This window comes from Hyla sarda, chromosome 8, assembly GCF_029499605.1.
Source record: "Hyla sarda isolate aHylSar1 chromosome 8, aHylSar1.hap1, whole genome shotgun sequence".
Lineage (NCBI taxonomy): Eukaryota > Metazoa > Chordata > Amphibia > Anura > Hylidae > Hyla > Hyla sarda.
Genome location: NC_079196.1, coordinates 100,444,432 through 100,468,586, shown reverse-complemented (window position 1 = coordinate 100,468,586; position 24,155 = coordinate 100,444,432). Strand labels below are relative to the sequence as shown.

The window sequence follows — 24,155 nt, the reverse complement described above, 5'->3', positions numbered from 1 at the left end:
ATAAGGTGCAGATAATGGGCTAGACGCGTTTCAAGGCCGCGGGCCTTTTCTTCAGTAGCTATAGGTGTGGATAAAGGGTGGAAATGCTGGTTTTATATAGTCTCCATACAGTGATGATGTAATACTAATTGGAAAAGAGGAAAAAGTGGAGACTGGAAGTTTCAGGTATGTTGTAAAATAGGTAATGGATCCAGATAGAAAATAGGAAAAGGGAAGAGAAGAAAGAAAAGAAAACATAGGGATAAAGATGGTGAATTAGATACGAGTGTGAGTCAGGAAAAAAAAATATATATAAAAAAAAAATAATAATGGTCATTGGGTATGTGTAGAGATGCACTATGGATCAAGATTATAGTGGAAATCGTGAGAAAAAATATGGATAGTAAAATTCTTAAAAGGTGTGTGAAAAAAAAAAAAAAAAATATTTTGATAAAAAAGTGAACAACTGCAATGCAAGATATGATAATGTATTGATAATGATGTAAATGGTACATATGTAGTTTATGGTGTGTATAGAAATTAAAATTATATAAAGTTAAGCCACAGTGGGAATGGATTAATTGATGACATTTTGTAAAAATGTATATAAAAATTAATTGATAAAAGATAGAAATCAATTAATAAAAAATATGAAAATGGATGAATATGATATAAAAAAAATATAAAAAAGCAGGAGGAGGGCACTTCAAAAGGAGTGGTCTCCCCAAGACTGTCCACAGAACATGTCTATGGACCTCTCCTTTGAAGTGCCCTCCTCCTGCTTTTTTACATTTTTATATTTTTTTATATCATATTCATCCATTTTCATATTTTTTATTAATTAATTTCTATCTTTTATCAATTAATTTTTATATACATTTTTACTAAATTTCATCAATTAATCCATTCCCACTGTGGCTTAACTTTATATAATTTTAATTTCTATACACACCATAAACTACATATGTACCATTTACATCATTATCAATACATTATCATATCTTGCATTGCAGTTGTTCACTTTATCAAAATATTTATTATTATTTTTTTTTTTCACACACCTTTTAAGAATTTTACTATCCATATTTTCCACTATAATCTTGATCCATAGTGCATCTCTACACATACCCAATGACCATTATTTTTTTTTTTTTTTTTTTTTTTTTCTCCTGACTCACACTCATATCTAATTCACCATCTTTATCCCTATGTTTTCTTTTCTTTCTTCTCTTCCCTATTCCTATTTTCTATCTGGATCCATTACCTATTTTACAACATACCTGAAACTTCCAGTCTCCACTTTTTCCTCTTTTCCAATTAGTATTACATCATCACTGTATGGAGACTATATAAAACCAGCATTTCCACCCTTTATCCACACCTATAGCTACTGAAGAAAAGGCCCGCGGCCTTGAAACGCGTCTAGCCCATTATCTGCACCTTATCCATAAGTGTATATCACTTCAAATAGACTGTATCTGCCATATTCCAATTGCAACAGCTGGATGCCCGCGCGCTGTTAGCACCTTATTCATACGTGCAATCCGCACCACCTGTTACCTGCATCCACTCACAGCCCCGGTCGGCAGAGTTACTCCTGGACATCATCCTCCCCAAGGCCGGACGCCTCCCGTGCCAGCCCAGGACACTCGGACCCCGGAGATTCAGCCACTCACCCAGCATACCACCCAGGCGGGCATTGATATCCAGAGTGCCGGACTCAGCCGTGCCAGCCCGGACCTGAGGACTCCAAAGGAGGGTGAGTGGTGCTGTGCACCGAGACTTGACATCTTCATCGCTGACAGTGTTTGCCACATTGTCTGCATTACCTGTCCATGAATTTCCTGTTGTAGCTATTGTCGCTACATTCACTACCATATACCGTTACTCCGGATACACCCAAACTAATTGTGACTTTTCATTCTGGACATTTCTTGTGGATTTTTCATTGAAATATCCCTATGAATTATATGGACTGAGAACGTTTTCTCCTGATATATGCAGCAGATATTTAATTAATGAATTTTCTTTGGTGCTACTTACCCATCATATTTATTTCATTTTAATCCTACTATATTCTGTATTTTTTATTATATCAATTTTTTACCCAGTATATGCCATTCGCCTTTAGCAAGGGCCCTGCTAGGCGATTGGTCATATATATCCTTTTTATATAATAAAGACCATTTCTTGGATCCCATCTCCACTAAAAATTAAATCCATTTCACATGGTGGCTATAAACCCCACAAAAGAAAATAACTCAAGTCGCTTGCTGATATACAGCAGGAGGGACTCCGAAATGGCTGCTCTACGGGGTAAAATATGCTGTCCTCTCTGGCAGTAAGTTCTGTGTAAAAGGCGTGGTGAACAGCGGATTTCAACATCTGCGCCAAAATTACTAACAACGTGCACCAAATGATACATTTGGTGCATGTCCACAAAAACCAAATTGAAAAAAAAAGGGTAAAAAGAAACTGTCAACAGGAAAAATTGATAAATACCCCCCTATAAGGTTTGGAAAAAGTATGAAGGCTTTTTCAAGTTGCAGGATATTGCTCTAGTAGAATGGGCTTTCATCTGAAGAGGTGGGGATTTACCTCTGGCCACATAAGCTTCTGAAATCGCAGTTTTGATCCATCTGGCTATGGAACTTCTAGAGGCTTTTTTTTTTACCTCTATTAGGACCAGCAAACTGAACAAACAGATTATCATCTTTTCTCCACTGACTAGTTTTCAATATATTGGAGAACAGCTCTTCTAACATCCAGAAGACTATATGATCTTTCTAGGTATTTTTAGGATTAGAACAGAAGGATGGAATTACGATATCCTGTGATCTATGAAAAGTAGATACAATGTTAAAAATAATTTTGTCATCCAAAATGCTAATATAAGGCTCCTGGATAGAAAGGCCCTGAATTCCACCTACTCTTCTAGCTGTAGTGATGGCGATTAAAAATATCATTTTGAGAGTCAGGAATTTATCTGAAACTGAATACAAGGGTTCAAAGGGATCCAGAGGAAGAGCCCCTATGAGTGTATTTAAATTCCACTGAGGACAGAGATTTAAAGTCTTAGATCTGAGTCTACTAGAGACCTTAATAAACCTAGAAATCTACATGTTATCAGCTAGTTTTACATGATAGAGAGCACTCAGAGAAGAAACCTGTACTTTAAGAGTACTAGGGGAAATCAAATCCATGCTGAAGGAAGTCTAGAATTTTAGGAATCAAAAGGAGTGTCAAGAGAAAAAGAATCCCCACACCAAGAGATACATTTCTTCCATATTTTCTAGATCAATTCTAGATCAATGTATCTTTACAGCTTGATAGAAACATATTTACTACCTTTTCAGAGAAACCTTCCATCAGCAGAATGAACTGTCCCTGGAATAGAAGATCATTTTGAGGAGAAAGCCTGATGGGCTCCTCTATACTCCGTTCTCAATAGAGAAAAGTAGCTCCTCTTTGGCCAGTATGGAGCTACCAGAAATAGAATGCAATGGCAGTTCATTAGCTTTTGAAAGACCCGAGATATCAGAAGCAGGGGAGGAAATGCATAACCTATTTAGAATGTCCAATCCTGAGCCAAAGCATCCACTGCTAGTGGAGAGTCTTTTGGATTGAGGGAATACAATAGATCTACCTTGTTATTTCTCCTGGTTGTAAAAAGGTCCACTTGAGTAACTCCCCATGTCTCCGTTATCATTTTGAACACCCAAGGAGCTAGAGACCATTCTCCTGGGTCTATTACGTGTCTGCTCAGGAAGTCCGCTTCCAGATTCCAGATACCCTTGAGGTGAACTGCTGTGATGGAAAGAACTTTGTTTTCTGCCCAAGAAAATATCTGATGTGACATTGATTGATGGGCAGTGTGTCTTGGACCTCCCTGAGGTCTTAAAAAGGCTACTGCTATCGTATTGTCCGAATAAATGAGGATGTGACAATTTTTGCAATTTTGCTCCAGCTCCTGAAGAGTCATCCATATGGCCAGTAGTTCTCTGAAATTTGAAGATTTCTTTGCTGTCTAGAGATCCTACCCTGCTTGGACTGCTTGACTCTTTGAGTGAGCTCCCCATTCCCAAGCACTGGCATCTGTCCTTATTAGTAATGGGTTTGTCTGAAACTAACTTACTCCTTTTTCTAGGTTTTTTTTATGAACAACCACCACTTTAGGTGGGTTTTTACTTGAGTGGGAATTATTGCTCTTTTGTCTAAAGTCTTTTGAGAGTTTTCCTAAATGGATAGAATACACTTATGTAGAGGCCTGGAGTGAAACTGGGCCCAGGCTACTGATTGGATGCCTGATGTCATATGGCCCAGAGGGGACAGGGCTAGGATCCGGGAGATTAGGGCACAAAGCATTACCCTCTTGGAATCTGGACGAAAGAATGTCTGAATTCTCGAATCAAAGGGGGTACCCAGGAAGATCTTTGTTTGACTGAGAATAAGATCTGACTTCACAGATTTAGAATCCAGCCCAACTTCTGGAGAACAAGAATAGTTCTCTGTATATGGTGTTCATATTGAGGAACTAAGTCCACCACTATCAGAATTTCGTCTAGATAAAGGATGATTAGAATAGATTCCTTCCTTAGAAGGGCTATCACCTCTGCCAATACCTTGGTGAAAATTTGAGGGGCAGATGACAGGCCGAATTGGAGACAAACAAACTGAAAGTGGCGAACACTGGACCCCCACTGGATGGCAAACCTGAAATATTTTTGGTAATTTAAATGGATGGGAAGGTGATCATATGCATCCCGTAGATCGATTGCCGCCATCGCCGCCCCCTCCTTTATTAACTGAACCGCAGATTTTACAGTTTCCATCTTGAATTTCCTGTAAACCACAAATTTGCTAAAGGTTTTCAGATTTATAATTGTACGAAATTTCCCGTTTGGTTTGGAATCTAGAAACAGTGAAGAATAATGACCTAGGCCTCTCTGAAGGAGAGGAACCTCCTGGATAGCTTCCAGGCTGAGAAGGTCCTGAACACCCTTGAGAAACCATTTCTGTTTTTTGGACTCTGCTGAATAACAACATACTTTGGAGGGGGAGGTGATGACAATTCGATCCGGAGGCCCTGGAATATTACCTCTACTGTCCAGGGAATGGGAATCAGGGACTCCCAAACTGGGGCAAAATGAGAAAGCCTTGCCCCTACTGGCTTGGTGTCACTGTTTAGGGTTGAAAGAGGACTGACCGGAATTCGTAAGGAGATTTCTTCCCCTACTCCCTTTCCTGTACAACCAACGGCCTGATTTCCCTTTACCTCCTCTGGAAGACTGATCTGGCTGACAAAAAAGCCGTAAAGGGGATTTTTTTTAGGTTGAACCTTATCTAAGGACAATCCTTTTTTCTTGTCTGCTGCTTTCTGTAATATAGAGTACAGATCTGGACCAAATAAAAACTGACCATGGAATGGAACAGAGTTTACTTTTAGATGTCATGTCTCCCGACCAAGATCTTAGCCATAGTATTAGTGGTATTAGACAAAACAGCAGTACAAGAAGCAAGTATTACAGATTCAGATGAGGCTTCAGACAAAAAATTAGAAGCCATTTTAAGAAGAGGTAGGGATTCAAAGATCTAGTCTTTGGGCATATCAGATTGAAGATGGAATTCAAGTTGATCTAACCAGACACCTAGAGTTCTGGCCACACAAGTAGATGCTACGCTGGGTCTTAAAGATGCAGCAGCCTCCAAGGTTTTTTTTTATTTTTTTTTATACAAACTCTCTGCCTTTCTATCCATAAGGTCTTTTAGTTGTGTAGCATCCTCAAAAGGCAGAGAGGTACATTTAGCTACTTTAGCAACTGGGATGTCAACTAAAGGTATGGTATCCCAAGTGCTAGAGTCTGTCATTGAAGGGGTAGCGCAATTTCAGACCTTTAGGGATAAAAGAATAATTTTCTGGTTTCAACCCATTCATCATTAATTGTATGTAAATTTGCATGAACACTGAAAGTACAAGACTTTCTGTCTCCTAGCCCTCCAAAGAGCTCATCCTGGATAGATCTGGCCTCCTGAATCTCTTCCATATTTAAGGTAGTACAGATAGACTTAATGATTCAATATCATCAGAATTAAATAGAAACTTTTTAAGAGAAGAATCTTCATCTTCATGAGGATTTTCTACACATTCCCCTTCTTCCAATTCTGGAGACACACTTTCTTCAGAGTCAGAGAAAGACACCGTTTTAGTCTTTTTAAAGGGGTACTCCCTTGGAAAAAAAATCATTTTTTAAATCAACTGGGGCCAGAAAGTTAAACAGATTTGTGAATTACTTCTATAAAAAAAAAAATCTTAATCCTTCCTGTACTCATCAGTTGTTGTATGCTCCACAGGAAGTTCTATTCTTTTTGAATTTCCATTCTGTCTGACCACAGTGCTCTCTGCTAACACCTCTGTCCATTTTAGGAACTGTCCAGAGTAGGAGCAAATCCCCAAAGCAAACCTATCCTGCCCCAGACAGTTCCTTAAACGGTGAGAGGTGTCAGCAGATAGAACTGTGGTCAGGCTGAAAGGAAATTCAAAAATAAAAGAACTTCCTTTGGAGCATACAACAGCTGAAAAGTACAGGAAGGGTTAAGATTTTTTAATAGAAGTAATTTACAAATCTGTTTAACTTTCTGGCACCAGTTCATTATAAAAAAAATGTTTTCCAGGGGAGTACCCCTTTAACAGCTGAGACATTAACCAAAGCAGTAGATGCCACACGGGTAGAAGGTGGAGTAAATGAAGCTAAAGCTGAGTGTATCTCCGAATGGATCATAGTTTTAATTTCTTGCATTAGGGTGGGAGAATCATCCTTAACCACAGATGCAACACATGCTTTACATAAAGCTTTGATGTAGACTCTGGGAACTCTTTGTAACACATTTTTCTGAGGTTTAGTTCTCTGTTTCGGTTTAACCGAAGAACTTGCGGAATCCATGTCTCCCTGGAAATACAAGGAAGAGAAGGATAAAACACCAAGCAAACGTAGATAGGCCAGGGTAAAAACCCCATAGGCCCTCAGTACTCACGGATCCATGGACCGCTGGAGGATCTGGAATTTTTGCTGGTGAGCTCATGATGCAGCCTTGGAAGCTGCTCTGCTTGATTCCAGCATTGGATCTTCCATGTAGGAGAGAGGCTCTTTATAGGAAAAGGTTGGTCCCCAAAATCAAATTTGCCGCCGAGAAGCGGCCGGAAGTGACGTCAGACACCAGCGTTCAGACCGGAAGGAGAAAGGACTCCTCGCCGGAAGTGACATCATTTAGAAGCGCTCAGACGCAAAATGCAAAGTGTGCATGGTGAGAGCATACTCCCATATCAAGCAACATCATACATATTGAGATACTAATGGAAAAGTGGTTTATTCATATAATCTAAATGGATAAAAAAAAAAAAAAAAACGCATAGTGTGCACACATTAAGTAATTCCAACAATAGATAGGTGTCCAACTGGCACTACTGTGACGCCCGGGAGTGTTGCTAAATCCCCTACTCTGATAGAGCTTAGTGCAGTCACTCTGGTCAGCCTCTGTGGTGGTGCTCAGCGGTAAAGTCCAAACATGCTTAAATATCCAACAAGAGAAATGATAACTGTGGCAGCTAACCAAATAAACTTCAGTTTATTTGGGAGGCTGCCACAGTTTTCATTTTTCTTGTTGGATATTTACATATTAAGTAATACCACACATACTGGGATACTAATGGATAAGTGGTTTATTCATACAATATAAGTGAAAAACAAAACAGTGTGCATAGAAACAGAGGTGACACACGGGGATTGCCACTTTGCACTATATGAACTTACTGTGTGGAAAACTATCGCTAACGTAAGGGTGATGCAATTGATTGGTGTGCACAGGGACATGTGTGCTATTGATGTATAAGACTGTTGTTGCAGCATTTTTGTTTTTTTCTATCTTTTTATTCCTGTACTCCTGTGGCCACAATTGGGAGAAGAAAACAACAGGTATGGATACAAGTGGAAGTATTGTGCAATAATCTGATGCTATATATCAAAGTGCTATGAGAAATGGATTGATGTGCAAATTTTACATGAAGCCTAACTACAGTATATATGAGGATTATATTGATTATGCTGAGCAAATGAAAGCCTCAATTGTGCATGATGAATTTATAGTGTGACCAAATTGTAATTGCCAAGCATAAAATGGTGGTGGGTTGAAAAGTTAATATAAGAGCACTGCACTTTTTATTAAAATAACAAAAAATGTTATGAGGACTAATAAAAGTGAAGTTTTACAGAAAGGTTCCCGGTTCTTTAATTTTTGTATTAATACTTTGGGTGACCTTTGTATTAATACTTTGGATGAGTATTTCTCACAGAGAAGGATTGCAGTAACACGTTTTGCTCTACACACACGTTTATTCCCTTTGTGTGTATTGGAACTAAACCAAAGCAAATTGGACATAATGTCACACCAAACTCCAAAATTATTGGCAACCTTACCATAACCCCTTAAGGACCCAGCACATTTTCACCTTAACGGGGTTCTCCGCCCCCACCATCTTATCCCCTATCCAAAGGATAAGATATCAGATCGCCAGTGTCCCGCTGTTGGGGACCCCCGGGATCTCCGCTGCTGCACCCCGCTATCATTACTGCACAGAGCACGCTCGCTCTGTGCATAATGACTGGCGATACAGGGGCTGGAGCATCGTGAAGTCATGGCTCCGCCCCTCGTGACATCACTGTCCGCCCCCTCAATACAAAACTATGGGAGGGGGCGTGGGGCCGTGACGTCACGATGCTCCGGCCCCTGTATCGCCGGTCATTTCGCACAGAGCGAGCGTGCTTTGTGCAGCAGCAGCGGGACCCCGGCGATCTGAAATCTTATCCCCTATCCTTTGGATAGGGGATAAGATGTCTAGGGGCTGAGTACCCCTTTAAGGACCTGGACATTTTTTGCACATCTGACCACTGACACTTTAAGTATTAATAACTCTGGGATGCTTTTACTTTTCATTCCGATTCCGAGATTGTTTTTTCATGACATATTCTACTTTATGTTAGTGGTCAATTTTAATCGATTCTTGCATAATTTCTTGGTGAAAAATTCCAAAATTTTATGAAAAATTTTAAAATTTAGTATTTTTTTTTTTCTTTGAAGCTCTCTGCTTGTAAGGAAAATAGACATACCAAATAAATTATATATTGATTCACATATACAATATGTCTACTTTATATTTTCATCATAAAGTTGACATGTTTTTACTTTTGGAAGACATCAGAGGGCTTCAAAGTTAAGCATCAATTTTTTACAAAATTTTCTAAATTGGAATTTTTCAGGGACCAGTTCAGTTTTGAAGTGGATTTGAGGGGCCTTCATATTAGAAATACCCCTTAAATGACCCCATTATAAAAACTGCACCCTTCAAAATATTCAAAATGACATTCAGTAAGTGTGTTAACCCTTTAGTTGTTTCACAGGAATAGCAGCAAAGTGAAGCAAAAAATTCAAAATCTTCATTTTTTACACTCACATGTTCTTGTAGACCCAGTTTTTGAATTTTTATAAGGGGTAAAAAGAAAGAAATCTTCCTAAAATGTGTAACCAATTTCTCTAGAGTAAGGAAGTACCTCATATGTGTACATTAAGTGCTCTGTGGGTGCACTAGAGGGCTCAGAAGGGAAGGAGCAACAATGGGATTTTGGAGAGTGAATTTTGCCGAAATGGTTTTTGGGGGGCAAGTCACATTTAGAAAGCACCTATGGTGCCAAAACAGCCAAAAAAAAAAAAAAACACATGGCATACTATTTTGGAAACTACACCCCCTCAATGCACATAACAAGGGGTAAAGTGAGCCTTAACACCCCACAGGTGTTTGACAACTTTTCGTTAAAGTTGGATGTGTAAATAAATTTTTCCACTAAAATGCTGTTTTTTCCCCAAATTTTACATGCTGTTTTTTACCCCATGTGTAGTCGTCAAGTGCTCTGCTGGCGCACTACAATGCTCAGAAGAGAAGAAGCGCCATTGAGCTTTTGGAGAGAGAATTTGGTTGGAATAGAAGTCGGGGGCCATGTGCCCCCCCCCCCCCCCCCCCCCCCGTGGTGCCAGAACAGCGGACCCCTGCCACATGTGACCCCATTTTGTAAATTACACCCCTCACAGAATGTAATAAGGAATGCAGTGAGCAATTACACCCCATTGGCATTTGACAGATCTTTGCAACAGTGGGCTGTGCAAACGAAAAATTGAAAATATTTCATTTTCACGGACCACTGTTCCAAAAATCTGTCAGACACATGAGGGGTGTAAATGCTCACTGAACCCCTTATTACATTACGTGAGGGGTAGGGGTATAGTTTCCAAAATGGGGTCACATGTGGGGGGTCCATTCTCCAGCAAATCTCCAGCTGTTGCAAAACTACAACTCCCAGCATGCACTGACAGACCGTGCATGCTAGGAGTTGTACTTTTGCAACAGCTGGAGGCACACTGGTTGGAAAACCTTCAGTAAGGTTCTGTTACCTAACTCAGTATTTTCCATCCAGTGTGCCTCCAGTTGTTGCAAAACTACAACTCCCAGCATGTACTGATCGCCGAAGGGCATACTGGGAGCTGTAGTTATGCAACAGCTGGAGGTACGCAACTACAACTCCCAGCATGGCGAGACAGCCGTTTGCTGTTCGTGCATGCTGGGAGGTATAGTTTTGCAAGATTTAGAGGGCTACGATTTAGAAACCACCGCTTAGTGATCTACAAATTGTGGCCCTCCAGCTGTTGCAAAACTACAAATCCCAGCATGCCCAAACCGCAAACAGCTGTCTGTGCATGCTGGGAGTTGTAGTTTTGCAACATCTGGAGGGCAAAAGTTTAGAGACCACTGTATAGTGGTCTCCAAACTGTAGCCCTTCAGATGTTGCTAGACAACAACTCACCGGCTTCCGTAGTCTGCAACATGCCGCACCAGGGAGAGGATTGCCGCTGGTAAGGGACCTCCACCACCGGTAACACTACAATTCCCCCGTTCTGCCCTGACTACCATGGGTGGGCAGAACGGGGGAACTGAACTTTGACCCCCCCCCCCCCCCATCTCCTATTGGTTGGTCACTTCTGACCGACCAACAGCAAGGATAGGAGGGTGGCACCCCTGCCACCTCACTCCTATCCCTTCAGGAGGAATCGGGGTGTCTTGGACTTATTTTCCAGGTCACCGGAGACCTGAATGACCCGGAATCAATTGACCGGCGATTTGTGGCCAACATGGGGGGAGGGTTTGAACGGGGTGTATGCTGAACGATTTCAGCAGGCATACCGATCCAGTCCCCAACGCTTGCACAAGGGCGTACAGGTACACCCAAGTCCTTAAGTACCAAGGAGCCAGGGCGTACCCATACGTCCTGGGTCCTTAAGGGGTTAATATTTGGTTGTACACCCTTTGGAAAAAATAAATCAGTCGCTTTCTATAACCATCAATAAGCTTCTTACACCTCTCAGATGGAATGTTGGACCACTCTTCCTTTGCAAACTGCTCCAGGTCTCTCTTATTGGAAGGGCGCCTTTTCCCAACAGCAATTTTAAGGTCTATCCACAGGTGTTCAATGGGATTTAGATCTGGACTCATTGCTGGCCACTTCACAACTCTCCAGCACTTTGTTGCCATCCATTTCTGGGTGCTTTTTGACGTATGTTTGGGGTCATTGTCCTGCTGGAAGAGCCAATATCTCGGACGCAAACCCAGCTTTCTTACACTGGACTGTACAGTGTGACCCAAAATCTGTTGGTTATCCTCAGATTTCATGATGCCTTGCACACATTCAAGGCACCCAGTGCCAGAGGCAGCAAAACAACCCCAAAATATCATTGAACCCCCACCATGTTTCACTGTAGGTACTGTGTTCCTTTCTTTGTAGTACTCATTCCATTTTTGGTAAACAGTAGAATGATGTGCTTTACCAAAAATCTCTATTTTTGTCTCATCTGTCCACAAGACGTTTTCCCAGAAGGATTTTGGCTTACTCAAGTTCATTTTGGCAAAATGTAGTTTTGCTTTTTTTATGTCTCTGTGTCAGCAGTGGGGTCCTCCTGGGTCTCCTGCCATAGCGTTTAATTTCATTTAAATGTTGACGGATAGTTTGCGCTGACACTGATGCTCCCTGAGCCTGCAGGACAGCTTGAATATCTTTGGAACTTGTTTGGGGCTGCTTATAGACCATGCGGTCTATCCTGCGTTGACACCTTTCATCAATTTTTCTATTCCATCCACGCCCAGGGAGATTAGCTACAGTGCCATGGGTTGGAAACTTCTTGATAATGTTGCGCACTGTGGACAAAAGTAAATCTTAATCTCTGGAGATGGACTTGTAAGCTTGAGATTGTTGATGTTTTTCCACAATTTTGGTTCAGACTGTTCTCTTCTCCTCTTTCTGTTGTCCGTGCTTAGTGTGGCACACACAGACACACAATGCAAAGACTAAGTGAACTTCTCTCCTTTTTTCTGCTTTCAGGTGTGATTTTTATATTGCCCACACCTGTTACTTGCCCCAGGTGAGTACAAAAGGAGTATCACATGCTTGAAACAATCTTATTTTTCCACAATTTTGAAAGGGTGCCAATAATTTTGTCCAGACCATTTTTGGAGTTTGGTGTGACATTATGTCCAATTTGCTTTATTTCCTCAATTTTTTGGTTTCGTTTTAATACACAAAAAGGGAATAAACATGTGTATGGCAAAACATGTGTTACTGTAATCCTTTTCTGTGAGAAATACTTAATTTTCCAGAAAAATTTCAGGGGTGCCAACAATTACGGCCATGACTGTATGTATGCATATATATACACACATACACACACACACATACATACATACATACACACACACACATCTGGCTTACTTATTCCAATTCAAAAGCTAAGAGCCAGTCATTTTTTCTTCATCTATCAAGCAGGGATTCTGCTACTCGGCTTTCCTCAGCTACTTCTACAAATTACTGCAACTGGACAAATGGATTTATAGGTTTTCTCTAAGATGGACTGAGGCAAAGTGTACGTAGTGATCCATATACTTCCTTATTCTACGCCAGAGGCTCCTAATGATTCAGCAAAATTCAGAAAGAGACAGACAATCATCATGCTGCCAGAAATTTGTCGGCATCGATGATTTCCCACAAAAACCAGAGCATAATCTACCTGTATTAATAACTAGAATGAAAAACAAATAAGAAAAATATGTAAAATTACATAAAAATGTAAAAAAACAAACAAAAAAACAAACAAAACAAAAATACTCATCTATGAAATTCCAGATTTCTAAAATTACAGGACCGAGGCCGAATAGGTTGGGTGGACAATGGATAGTCCACCCAACCTATTTGGCCTCGGTCCTGTAATTTTAGAAAGCTGGAATTTCATAAATGAGTATATATTGATGTTGCTTCTCTGCAAGTCTGTCATTCTCATGTAACTTATGTCTATAGTCATGCATAAAGGTTTTATATGCTGAAGTAGAAACACCCTTTATGTAGTCCACATTAAAGGCCATCAATCGCTCATCGGCACAGTGCCGACATCCAGCAACTCTACGCATTACACAGTTAATGTGGTTGAAAGTCATGCACCTTTCATTGTATATCGGTGGTGCAGAATAACTGTGGCTCCGCTCCCATTCACTTTACTGACCTGGTTAGCCAAAGCCGAGGGCTTCCGCCCCCATTCCCTGTATAGTGCTGGGTGTTAAACAGCTGATAAGAGGAAGTGTCCTGTATTGGCACCCCCACCAATCAACATTAGATGACCTATAACCCCTATAAGGTGATATTACTCAGATGGACCAGTACCTTTTTAGGGTAGAGTAACACAGTAGAGTAGTGCCTTATTTTTGTTGCATATTTTCTGCAGCGAATTTTGGATTTTTAGTAAATATGCAGCAAAATATGGCAGGTGTTCTACAAGCAAATAAGGAAAAGTATATGGGGTGTAGAAAGGGCTATATTAATTCTCAGGATTGGCCTGGATGGTGCTGGCATGTGCCTTGCACAGATATTAAGTGTTTAATCTGCTACTTAGGTTTGTCAAATCCCAATCAAACACTCCACAATCCTTCGTGAATGCTTGTTCTGTGAGGCATTAACTTTTCTCCCACAAGGGGTTTAGGTCACTAAAAACACAGTGTGCTTTGGTTTCATGCCAACGTCCTGGGTATCTTCTGTATGACACTTACCTGAATTATAAAAAAGTCAGTTTTCTACATTGAGCAGTGGGAGGTGCTGGGTTTCATGTGAGCAGCATTTGTCGACTAGCACAGGCATCCTTGTATCTCTAAAGCTTAAAAGAGAGAAAAAATATTTTTAATGGTAGACAGAGATTCAGCTGAGCAAAGATCACACCTACGTCAAGGGTCTGCAGGAAATCTGCTATGCATGCAGTCCTAATTTTTTTGTCCAAGCTAAGACACCGTTTTTTGCACACTAGCAGCAAAACCACAATAAAGCTGCTAAATGTGGATTGTTGAGCTTTTCAAGCACATATACTAGTTAAATGGGCACGGTCATTTGGAAAAAACCTTTAATATAATGTAGATAATAATATATATATGCAAAATCTGTGTTTCATACATTTACGAAATCCAATAAGTAAAAAGCTATCAATATCAAAGCACACATACCAATAATACAACATGAGGATAGAGTTTACACTGGCACTACATTCCTAAGTAACAGTTCACACACTGCGGTTTACACAATCCACACTTCACACTCTGCTCAGGAGGTGCTCAACCTATATATTAACGTTCTACAAAATAATCCACAGCTCAAAAACAGCGGCACTGACCATTCACCATAGGGCTTGACAAAGCAAAACAAAGCAAAACTGCTGTAGGCCAAGGTATCTGCTCCTCTTGCCGGATGGATTTTTTAACATGCAATGAATATAGTTTTCAATGAGTCAAATGGAGGGTGCCACTGGTTTTGATCTACTATGGAATATATTATAACCATAATAAAAAGTCTCCATATTCCCCCCTCTGGGCTCCTGCTGTACACCGACAGTAACTGTATTGCTTGGATATCTCTACGTAAACTCATTTCTGCAAAAAGCAAACAAACTGAAAGCATGATCAAATAAATTGCTACTACAGATGTCAGATTTTTTTTTCACAAACCCCATTAGAATAATAAAGAAAATAGGAAAACAAAGCAACAGGGAGCAGCTGCGTCCATCTCATTTTATTCTGCAGATTTGTCATATTACAGATGGTTATAATTGATAATATTACCTTCTATTTGATAGGGAAAACAAACAAAGAATTAAAAGCTAGGGCACAATTCAATTCAGAGCCATACATATGAAACAGTGCTTTTTTATTTTACATATTAATGGGGGTTTTTGTTTTGTTTTTTTATTTGGCCTAAAAGGTGTCACGTTACATACAATATGGCTTGCACTAACAGCACTTTTTGGAAGAACAGAGGGGAAAAACTAAAGTGTTTTCATGTAAATTCTTAAAGTGCCCCTGGTATTTATTTACAATAAAAAACACACAATTTCAAAAGGTTTAATGGGTCTGAGTGCAGACATCCCCGATGATCATTAGAACTAACGGGGAGAAGCTCTCAGCTGAACACCTCTCCTAGTTCAATCTAACAATTGGTGTTTCAGGAGTTTCAGGAATCAGACTTTTTAAAAGTTATTTTTTATGTTTTAAATTATAGTAACACTTCAGGCAGAAGAGGGTTGTTACAGTAGAGCTATAAGAAAGCTCTAATAGGTAGACTATTATTCTATGGAGTGTAAGGATTCCTCCTTGGGGATTAGCTCCGGGATCGTCCTGGACACTGCCACGGGACACCTTTCCACTCAATAAACCTGCAGACAAAGGTTATTCATGCACGCCTGGCACCTTGCCAGCTTTATTTAGACATAACTAAGGAACAAACCAAAGTCCTAGACCGTCTGGTCACTGACTACACATACCAGCATGCCCTGACTACTATCTGGTGAGCTACCCTCAGCCAGCATAAAACATGTGCCCCTGCAACCTGTTACTCACAGTTCACATCACTTCTTCACTTCTTGGACCGCTCACAGTTCGCTGTGTGTTTCCTCAACAGGGTCCGTGTGTCTCCCCTTACAGAGATGTGCTGTTACCCAGGGAGAGCCCCAACTATTCTGTTTCTTTTCCTTTTAAACACACACTTTCCCTTCCTGATACCTCATTAATCAGGCCACAGGTGGAGCATTCTGCAGAGATAGCAAGGGAAATACACCCTTTCCTTGCCACACTGCCACAGGAGCAAACAATAATGGTTCCCATTTACCAGCTGCAAGCAAAGACTGAAAAGCCATGAGGATTGTTTAGCCAAAACATTATTGGCTGGAAACAGAAACCCCTTTAGATAGGGGTTCCATGTTAAAACACATCACTTTTCTACAGGTTACAGCAAATACAGCACTTGGCTGTCTTCAACATGTCCATAGACAATAAATGGTGCAGTGGCAAGCATAGATGACTTAGTGCTGCATATAAAAACAAGACTCAGGTCCCCACGTTTGAAATAAAAGGGGGGGGGGGGGAATTCTCAGAAGTTGGGAGTGGAGTCTCATCACTGCAGGTTGCATGAGATCATCTTGTGGTCTATCACCTGGTAATCTATCTATCTATAACCCGGCTAGACTCATAAGTGGGTTGGGGTTAGTTCACATTACGTGCAATTCTTACTAGAAGCAAATTCTTATTAGAAGCAAAGCTCGGTGAATGCCTCTTGCCCCACAGAACGCCATTATGGAAGCACAAACAGATAAAAGAAAGGAACCACGTGTCTTCTAACCATAACAGCTATCTACCAGTGTCAGCAATTGGGGACAAGAAATGAAGTTAACAGATTTCCTCCAACCGCAGGATGCTCTAGGAATGAGGGGGTGTTTTCGAAGGATTTTTTCTGCTGTTGTGGCCATCTCTATGTTGCATCAGAAAATCCGTAGCAAACAGTGAGAAGAAAGTGTAAAGAAAACAAAGAAGGGCCTTAAATGCAGCACCCTTCCCTGGTTTATAGATAATACCTGTACCATCGTGGTCCATAGAATAATTTATTTTGCTCAGTTGATAAACAAGCCTGAGCACAGATGCACAAGACTTGATCCAAGCAAGATTAAATGGGATTTACAAAGAGAAATCCTATTACCCCTTCCCCCCATTCTTCTAGTGGACCAAGGCTCCAATTGTTTCAGTACGTAATTGTTCCTGCTAAAGATTAATACCTGTATAGAGATGACCCAGTGGTGAGCTCCACATGAACACTTCAAACAATTCTGCTCTGGTGAATGGGATGAGAGTTGGTACCGCGTTAGCCTGAGAAATATATAAGATAAGTGGAGTAGTGATGATACCTTTATTGGCTAACGGAGAAGATAAAGTTTGCAAGCTTTCAAGACCTTCTTGACCACCTATATATCTTCTCAATAAAAAGGTATCATAGCTACTCCACTTAACTCCTGCTGAATGGGTTAATTGTTTATTTCACAAGTGGGAATATTTTAGGCTTCGATAACTAGAATAAAATTTTCATGCGGTGACAAAAAAAAAAAAAAAAAAAGAAAAAGAGAAAAGAAAAAAAAGCCGCTCAGGCCTCTCTAACTCAAATCAGCGCTATTGTAGCTACAAGCATTAGAACCCCAATTTATACAATTAACTCATAGGGTCCATGGTTGTGTGACACCCATATAACCGCAGGGCTTATTTGCATGGTGTTATTATTGGCTGAACAGTTTTTACAGGTAAAAGGGGGGGGGGAGGGAAAGTTTCACCTAAAAAAGCCCTTTGGCTTATAATGACAGTGCAAAACACGTGTTTTAAACCGATTGTTAATGGTGGCACAATCCTGTAGGCAAACAGCTATTTCCCTGTAAAACCAAGTTCAGGCTGGAATCACACAAGCAGGTTTCAATTCCGTATTTTAATTTTATTTTTTTTGAGCCAAAGCCGGAAGTGGATCTGACAGGAAGCAGAAGCTTCTGGTTTTAGCTGAAACAAAGTGAATAAAAAAATGGCTACAAAAACTGCTACAGCCTCTAACTGCTAAATTATTTTTCACGATTGAAAGAATATAACTTCTTTATAAAGTGGCAGCATATAAGCAGGGGTCTCACCTCTGGAACACTCTACTAGTCATAAGCGTAAAGTGCCTGTAGAGCTGGTTTAACCCTTATAACGTGAACTGTGCTAGTTGTAGTCCTTGCAGCCAGGGAGCTGGAAGTGCTGCGAAAACTTAGAAAAGGGTGCAGAACTACATAAAAGCTGCCACCCCTTTATTCTCAGGCGATTTCCAGACAACCTATTCACTCTTGGCTATTTGCAGGGCCTGCATAGACAGTAAATGGAACCAGGCATAAGCACTGCACCCTGCATCTAGATATTACTTATACTATGGATAGGAGATAACTTTTAATGTTGGGAGTACCCCTTTAATATCTGAGTTTATGGAAAAGGATAATAGCTTACTTAGGGCTAGGCGTTATTCCGGCTCATACCGAATACCGAAATTTTTGTGCTGCACGATATGAATTTTAACCCATACCGCAATATCGGTTTGGCCCCTCCCCCTCTGGAATTAATGAATTGTCAGCCCAGCGCTGTGCTGTCCCCACATCAGGGAACTAATGATATGTCACCCGCGAGCGCTGTTCTGCACCCCCCACCCCAAATTAATTATTAGCCCAGCGCTGTGCTGCCCCCATCAGGGTACTACTCACATATGTCACCCGCAAGCGCTGCCCTCTTCATCTTCCTGTTTGTTGCGGCCGCAGGCGCTGACACTCTATACCAGTGGTCTTCAACCTCCAGATGTTGCAAAACTACAACCGTTGGCTGTCCGGTCATGCTTGAAGTTGTAGTTTTGCAACATCTGGTGGTCCGCAGGTTGAAGACCACTGCTCTATACTGTATCCCTATGCCCGGGCTGCAAAAGGTACACAAAAGAGGGATTTTTGTCTTACCGTAAAATCCTTTTCTCAGAGGATCCATTGGGGGACACAGATGTATACTGTTGTTGCTAGGAGACTTGACACTAAGGAAACCAAAAAGTCGGCTCCTCCCAGTAGGATATACCCGCCTACAGAGCCTGAGGTAATCAGTCCAAGACCAGTCCGAGGTAACCAGAACAAAAAAATTAACTGAACACACCCTCGGACAGGTAACCAAAACCGGAACACCAAAGAAAGGGCGGGAGCTGTGTCCCCCAATGGATCCTCTGAGAAAAGGATTTTACGGTAAGAAAAAAATCCCTCTCTTTCTCTATCGGCTCCATTGGGGGACACAGACCTTGGGATGTACCAAAGCCGTCCCTAGGGTGGGCACAGAAAACAATCAAGGGGCAGGCTGGGCCACCGCCACCTGCAAAACCTTACGGCCCAGACTAGCATCCGCGGATGCAAAGGTATGAACCTGGTATAATTTAGTAAAAGTGTGCAAGGACGACCAGGTAGCCGCCTTACAGACTTAAGAGGCTGAGGCTCTGTTATGAAGAGCCCAGGAAGCTCCAACAGAACACGTGGAGTGAGCTGAAACCCTGAAAGGAGGGGGTCTTCCCCCTACAATGGTAAGCTTCCGAAATGGCAGACCTAATCCAACGCAAAATGGTCGCCTTAGAGGCAGGTAGACCCTTACAGTGGCCATCCGTGAGAACAGAAAAAGTAATCACACTGACGAAAAGAAGAAGATGTAACTGAGAGGTAGGTACGCACCGCCCGTACCACATCAAGTTTATGAAGCAAACGCTCCCCGGGATGAGATGGAGCGGGACAAAAGGACGGGAGTACGATATCCTCATTAAAGGTGGAAAGCAGAAACCACCTTAGGCAAGAAAGAAGGAACCGGACGAAAAACAACTTTGTCCTGATGGACAATTAGAAAGGGAGAGCGGCAAGAAACAGCCGCCAACTCCAAAACCCGTCTGATGGAGGTAATTGCCACAAGGAACGCCACCTTCCACGAAAGGAGATGAAGGGAAACCTCCCTGAGGGGTTCGAAGGGCGCGCCCTGTAGAGCGCCAAGGACCAAATTCAGATCCCAAGGAGGTGTAGGAGACCTGTGAGGAGGAGCCGCGTGGGCCCCTCCTTGAAGAAAAGTCCGAACATGAGAATCAGATGCCAGAGGGCGTTGGAAAAGAATGGAAAGGGCAGACACTTGACCCTTTAAGGAGCTGAGAGCTAATTGTTGATCCAGCCCTGACTGCAAAAATGAAAGAAGTAGAGGAAGGGAGAACACGACTGGATAAAGAGATTGGGATTCGCACCAACGAAAATAAGACCGCCAGGTACGGTGGTAAATCCTTGCGGAAGAGGGCTTGCGTGCCTTAAGCATGGTGCGAATCACCTGTGTTGAGAAGCCACGGGCTCTTAGTACCGCGGTCTCAACCGCCACGCCGTCAAATGCAGCGACTGTAAATTGGGGTGGCACAGGGGACCCTGAGAGAGAAGGTCTGGACGAAGTGGAAGGCGCAGCGGAACGTCGTCCAGGAGCCGGATGACGTTGGCGTACCACGCCCTCCGAGGCCAATCTGGAGCCACGAGAATGGTGGGAATGTTCTCCACTCTGAGCTTCCTCAGTGCCCTGGGAAGGAGAGGAACAGATAAGGAAGGGCGAACCCCGACCAAGGAATTACCAGTGCGTCAGCTGCTAGAGAACGGGGGTCCTGTGACTTTGACACATAGAGGGGAACCTTCTTGTTGTGGCGAGATGCAAAGAGGTCCCCATCTGGAGTTCCCCAGAGGCCGCAGATCTCTGCAAACACCTCCGGATGAAGGGACCACTCTCCGGGATCGGGAGACGACCGGCTTAGGAAGTCCGCTTCCCAATTGTTTACGCCTGGAATGTGGATAGCCGAGATGGCCGGAACCCTGAGCTCCGTAAGTTTATTTTTGTTTACCTTTTGCAGCCTGGGCATAGGGATACAGTGTACAGTGTAGAGGACAATGAGAGCACCGCTTGTGGGTGACGTGAGTAGTACCCCGATGGGGACAGCGCAGCGCTGGACTAAATTTTTTTTTGGGGGGGGGGAATACCGTTATATTCCGTGGAACCGCCATAAGTTATAAAAATACCACGATACACATATTTGGCCATACCGCCCAGCCCTAAGCTTACTGCAAGGTAACTGGATTTAAAGTCAGTAAGTGTATTTCCACACCATCAACTAGGGTCTTTTTTTGGCTTGTAAACTGAATACATGTGTAGTGTTAATATTTCTCCTTACCTGTGTATCCTAATATGTGTCCGCGAAGGTAAAACAAATCAGTTGGGTATCCAGGGTGTGTAATACAAAGAAAGTCATCTAGACTAGTTACGACTGTATAATAGGAGGTCCACAGATTTGATAAAACATAGCTTTTATTTAGTTACGACTGTAGCCAGATCTGAGGGCCGTTGTAAAGAGAGCGTACCAGCAGAAGGATTAATGTCCTTCCATTAGCCAGAGCAGTCCGCCTCTACATACATAGTAATGGGTACCATGCAATGCTTTAATTCCCATCAATATATATAGAAGGTAACTTCTATATATAGGGCTTGTTCAAATCAGACAAGCCCTTAAAGCTAACAAAATAAAGAAAATAGGTTTCCAAGTCAACACTGAATACGGCATAAATGTACAATCTGGTTTGTCAAACTACATGAATCATAGGGATGAGCTGCCCCAGGTACCAAAAGGTTAAGTAAATTGTCTATATGGTGACTTTAGTTGCACAACATGAAGACTGCAGGGTTGCATGGATAATCTGTAATAGTCAGATGCACAATTTCTTCTATGCAGCAAGAAATAGTGTAAACAGGTATATAGGTTTATCCTTGGTAAATATTCAGTGTCACGGCTTGTCAGCCACCAATGAAAGTGCAAAGTTGAAAGTGCAAAGGAAAGGACAACTGCAATAGACAGCAAACTCAAGCTATCTAAAGGTGTTCGGTTGCTTCAGTAAACATAATGCTTTCTAGCAATTCAGAGAGAATTTTAAAATTTTATGGTCATAATTCTAAGACCATAAAATTTTATTCAAGGTCCTTTTTTTTCATCCGTTTGCAGCTCAATAAATGTTTTTCGGGAACCTTTTAACCCTTTCTTTGGGCTGTTTTATCCCAAAAATCGACTGGTTTGAAAACACTGGGTGTAGCAAATAAAAATAAAAATTTTATGAAAAGGTTCTCTGGCCTGTTAACCTTTCCTGGTTTAATTGTATTGTTTATGCAGGAAAAAAAATCAACGATATGCGTGGAACATAGTCTTGTGTAAACAGGGGATGTACGGTTGACAATAACTAAATGAAAGAGCCACACAATTTTGCTATGAATAATGCAGCTCTGCGGATATTAAAGGGGTACTCCAGAGGCAAAAAAAAGTTAGCTTATCAATTAGCTGGTGCTGGAAAGTTATAATGATTTGTAAAAGAGTTCTTTTTAAAATTCTTAAACCTTCCAATACTTATCAACTGCTGTATACTACAGAGGAAGTTGTGTATTTCTCTGTTTGACCACAGTGCTCTCTGCTGACACCTCTGTCCATGTCAGGAACTGTCCAGAACAGGATAGGTTTGCTATGGGGATTTGCTCCTGCTCTAGACACTTTCTGACACGGACAGAAGTGGCAGCAGAGAGCACTGTGGCCAGACTGAAATTAGCTATACAACTTCCTCTGTAGCACACAGCAGCTGATAAGTACTGGAAGGTAGGGATCGACCGATTATCGGTATGGCCGATATTAATCGGCCGATAATCACGATTTTGGGGATTATGGGTATCGGCAATTACCTTGCCGATAATGCCCCGCCCCCGCACTGCCCCCACCGCGACCGCCCCAACTAACCCCGACCCGCCCCCACCCGCCGCACCGTGACCGCCCCCCCGACCCACCGCACCCCCTACCGTAGTGCTGGGCGGTATACCGCTATACCGGTCGGGCCCTTCCCCCACCCTCCAAGTCAATAAAAAAATAATTTTACTTACCCGTAATGGGGTGGTCCGGGCCATCCATCGTTCCTGTAGTGTCCGGGGGCATTCCGGGTGAAGAGTGAACCGATCCGGGCTGTCCAAAAAAGCCACTGCAGTGCGCCCGCTTTAAATCAATGCTCTGCAGCGGTGTCGAGGGGGGATAAATAGCCCATAACTTATCCCGGAATATCGGTATAAGTTATCGGCTATCGGCCCTAACCTCCACCGATTATCGGTATCGGCCCTAAAAAAACGATATCGGTCGATCCCTACTGGAAGGATTAACATTTTTAAATAAAATTAATTTACAAATCTGTAACTTTCTAGCACCAGTTGATAGGAAAACTTTTTCATCCGGAGTACCCCTTTAAGCTGTGGAAAAGCTCCTTAAAAGGGGTAAGGATAAGGAGAGGGGATAAGATGGGGCTTGGACCCCTGCAATCTCCGTGCAGTACCCGGTGTTCTGAATGAACACGCTACGCCCCCTCGTTCATAACACTGAATTGTGCGCGGAGATCGCGGGGTTCCAAGTGGCAGGACCCCCACAATCAGACATCTTATCCCCTATACAAAGGATGCCTAGCAGTGGAGTACTACTTTAATTGCACTAGTTTACAGGACTGCCCTAAAAGAGCCCTAAGAAGTGCAGCAGAGTTCTACGCCATGTTTCTGCACTAGTCTGCACTGCACTATACATATGTTTGGCCAAAGACAGCCATTGGGCATTTTACAATTTTGTGCAATATTAACAATGCCTCATTTCCCCCTTCATGTCTTGTCATTTCCTTTAGCAGAAAGCATACTTTTGTTTCTTTTAACAAATTGCAAAATAATGCATACAAAGTACTGCCCATCTCTTAAATCTCATAAAAAAGTCACAACAAAACCCTGAAACACATGTACATCCGACCTCTGTGCGATTCAGTGCGTTCCTATATATTGCCCTTGCCCTAAATGCCCTTGCTGCAGCATTCTTGCTCAAAACAGAACATTGTGCAATAACCACCCAAAGCCAGCAGGATCACTTGTGTCTCTTATACCCTGTGTAAGTGTATTTATACTCTCAGAGTATGAAGTCAGAAATTCCACCCATGGCAGCATATGAAAATAACCCTTGTGTCACACAGCACCTGCAATGTGTCAGCTTCCACCACGATCACATACACAAAACCATAGGATGCTAGATGTGCCTGTACTTACTGGGTCTACAGGTTTATATATAGACTGCTGCAAA

The 24,155-nt window shown here is 42.0% G+C and overlaps 1 protein-coding gene across 2 annotated transcripts in view; it reads right to left on the bottom strand.

Moving 5' to 3' along the window:
- HYCC2 (hyccin PI4KA lipid kinase complex subunit 2) overlaps positions 1–24,155 on the bottom strand; it is a 106,597-nt gene that overhangs the window by 58,791 nt on the left and 23,651 nt on the right. For both annotated transcript variants that reach the window (XM_056536404.1, XM_056536405.1), the window contains exon 2: positions 14,168–14,271. The gene's annotated coding sequence lies outside the window, so the exon portion shown is untranslated. The remainder of the gene's footprint in view (positions 1–14,167; positions 14,272–24,155) is intronic.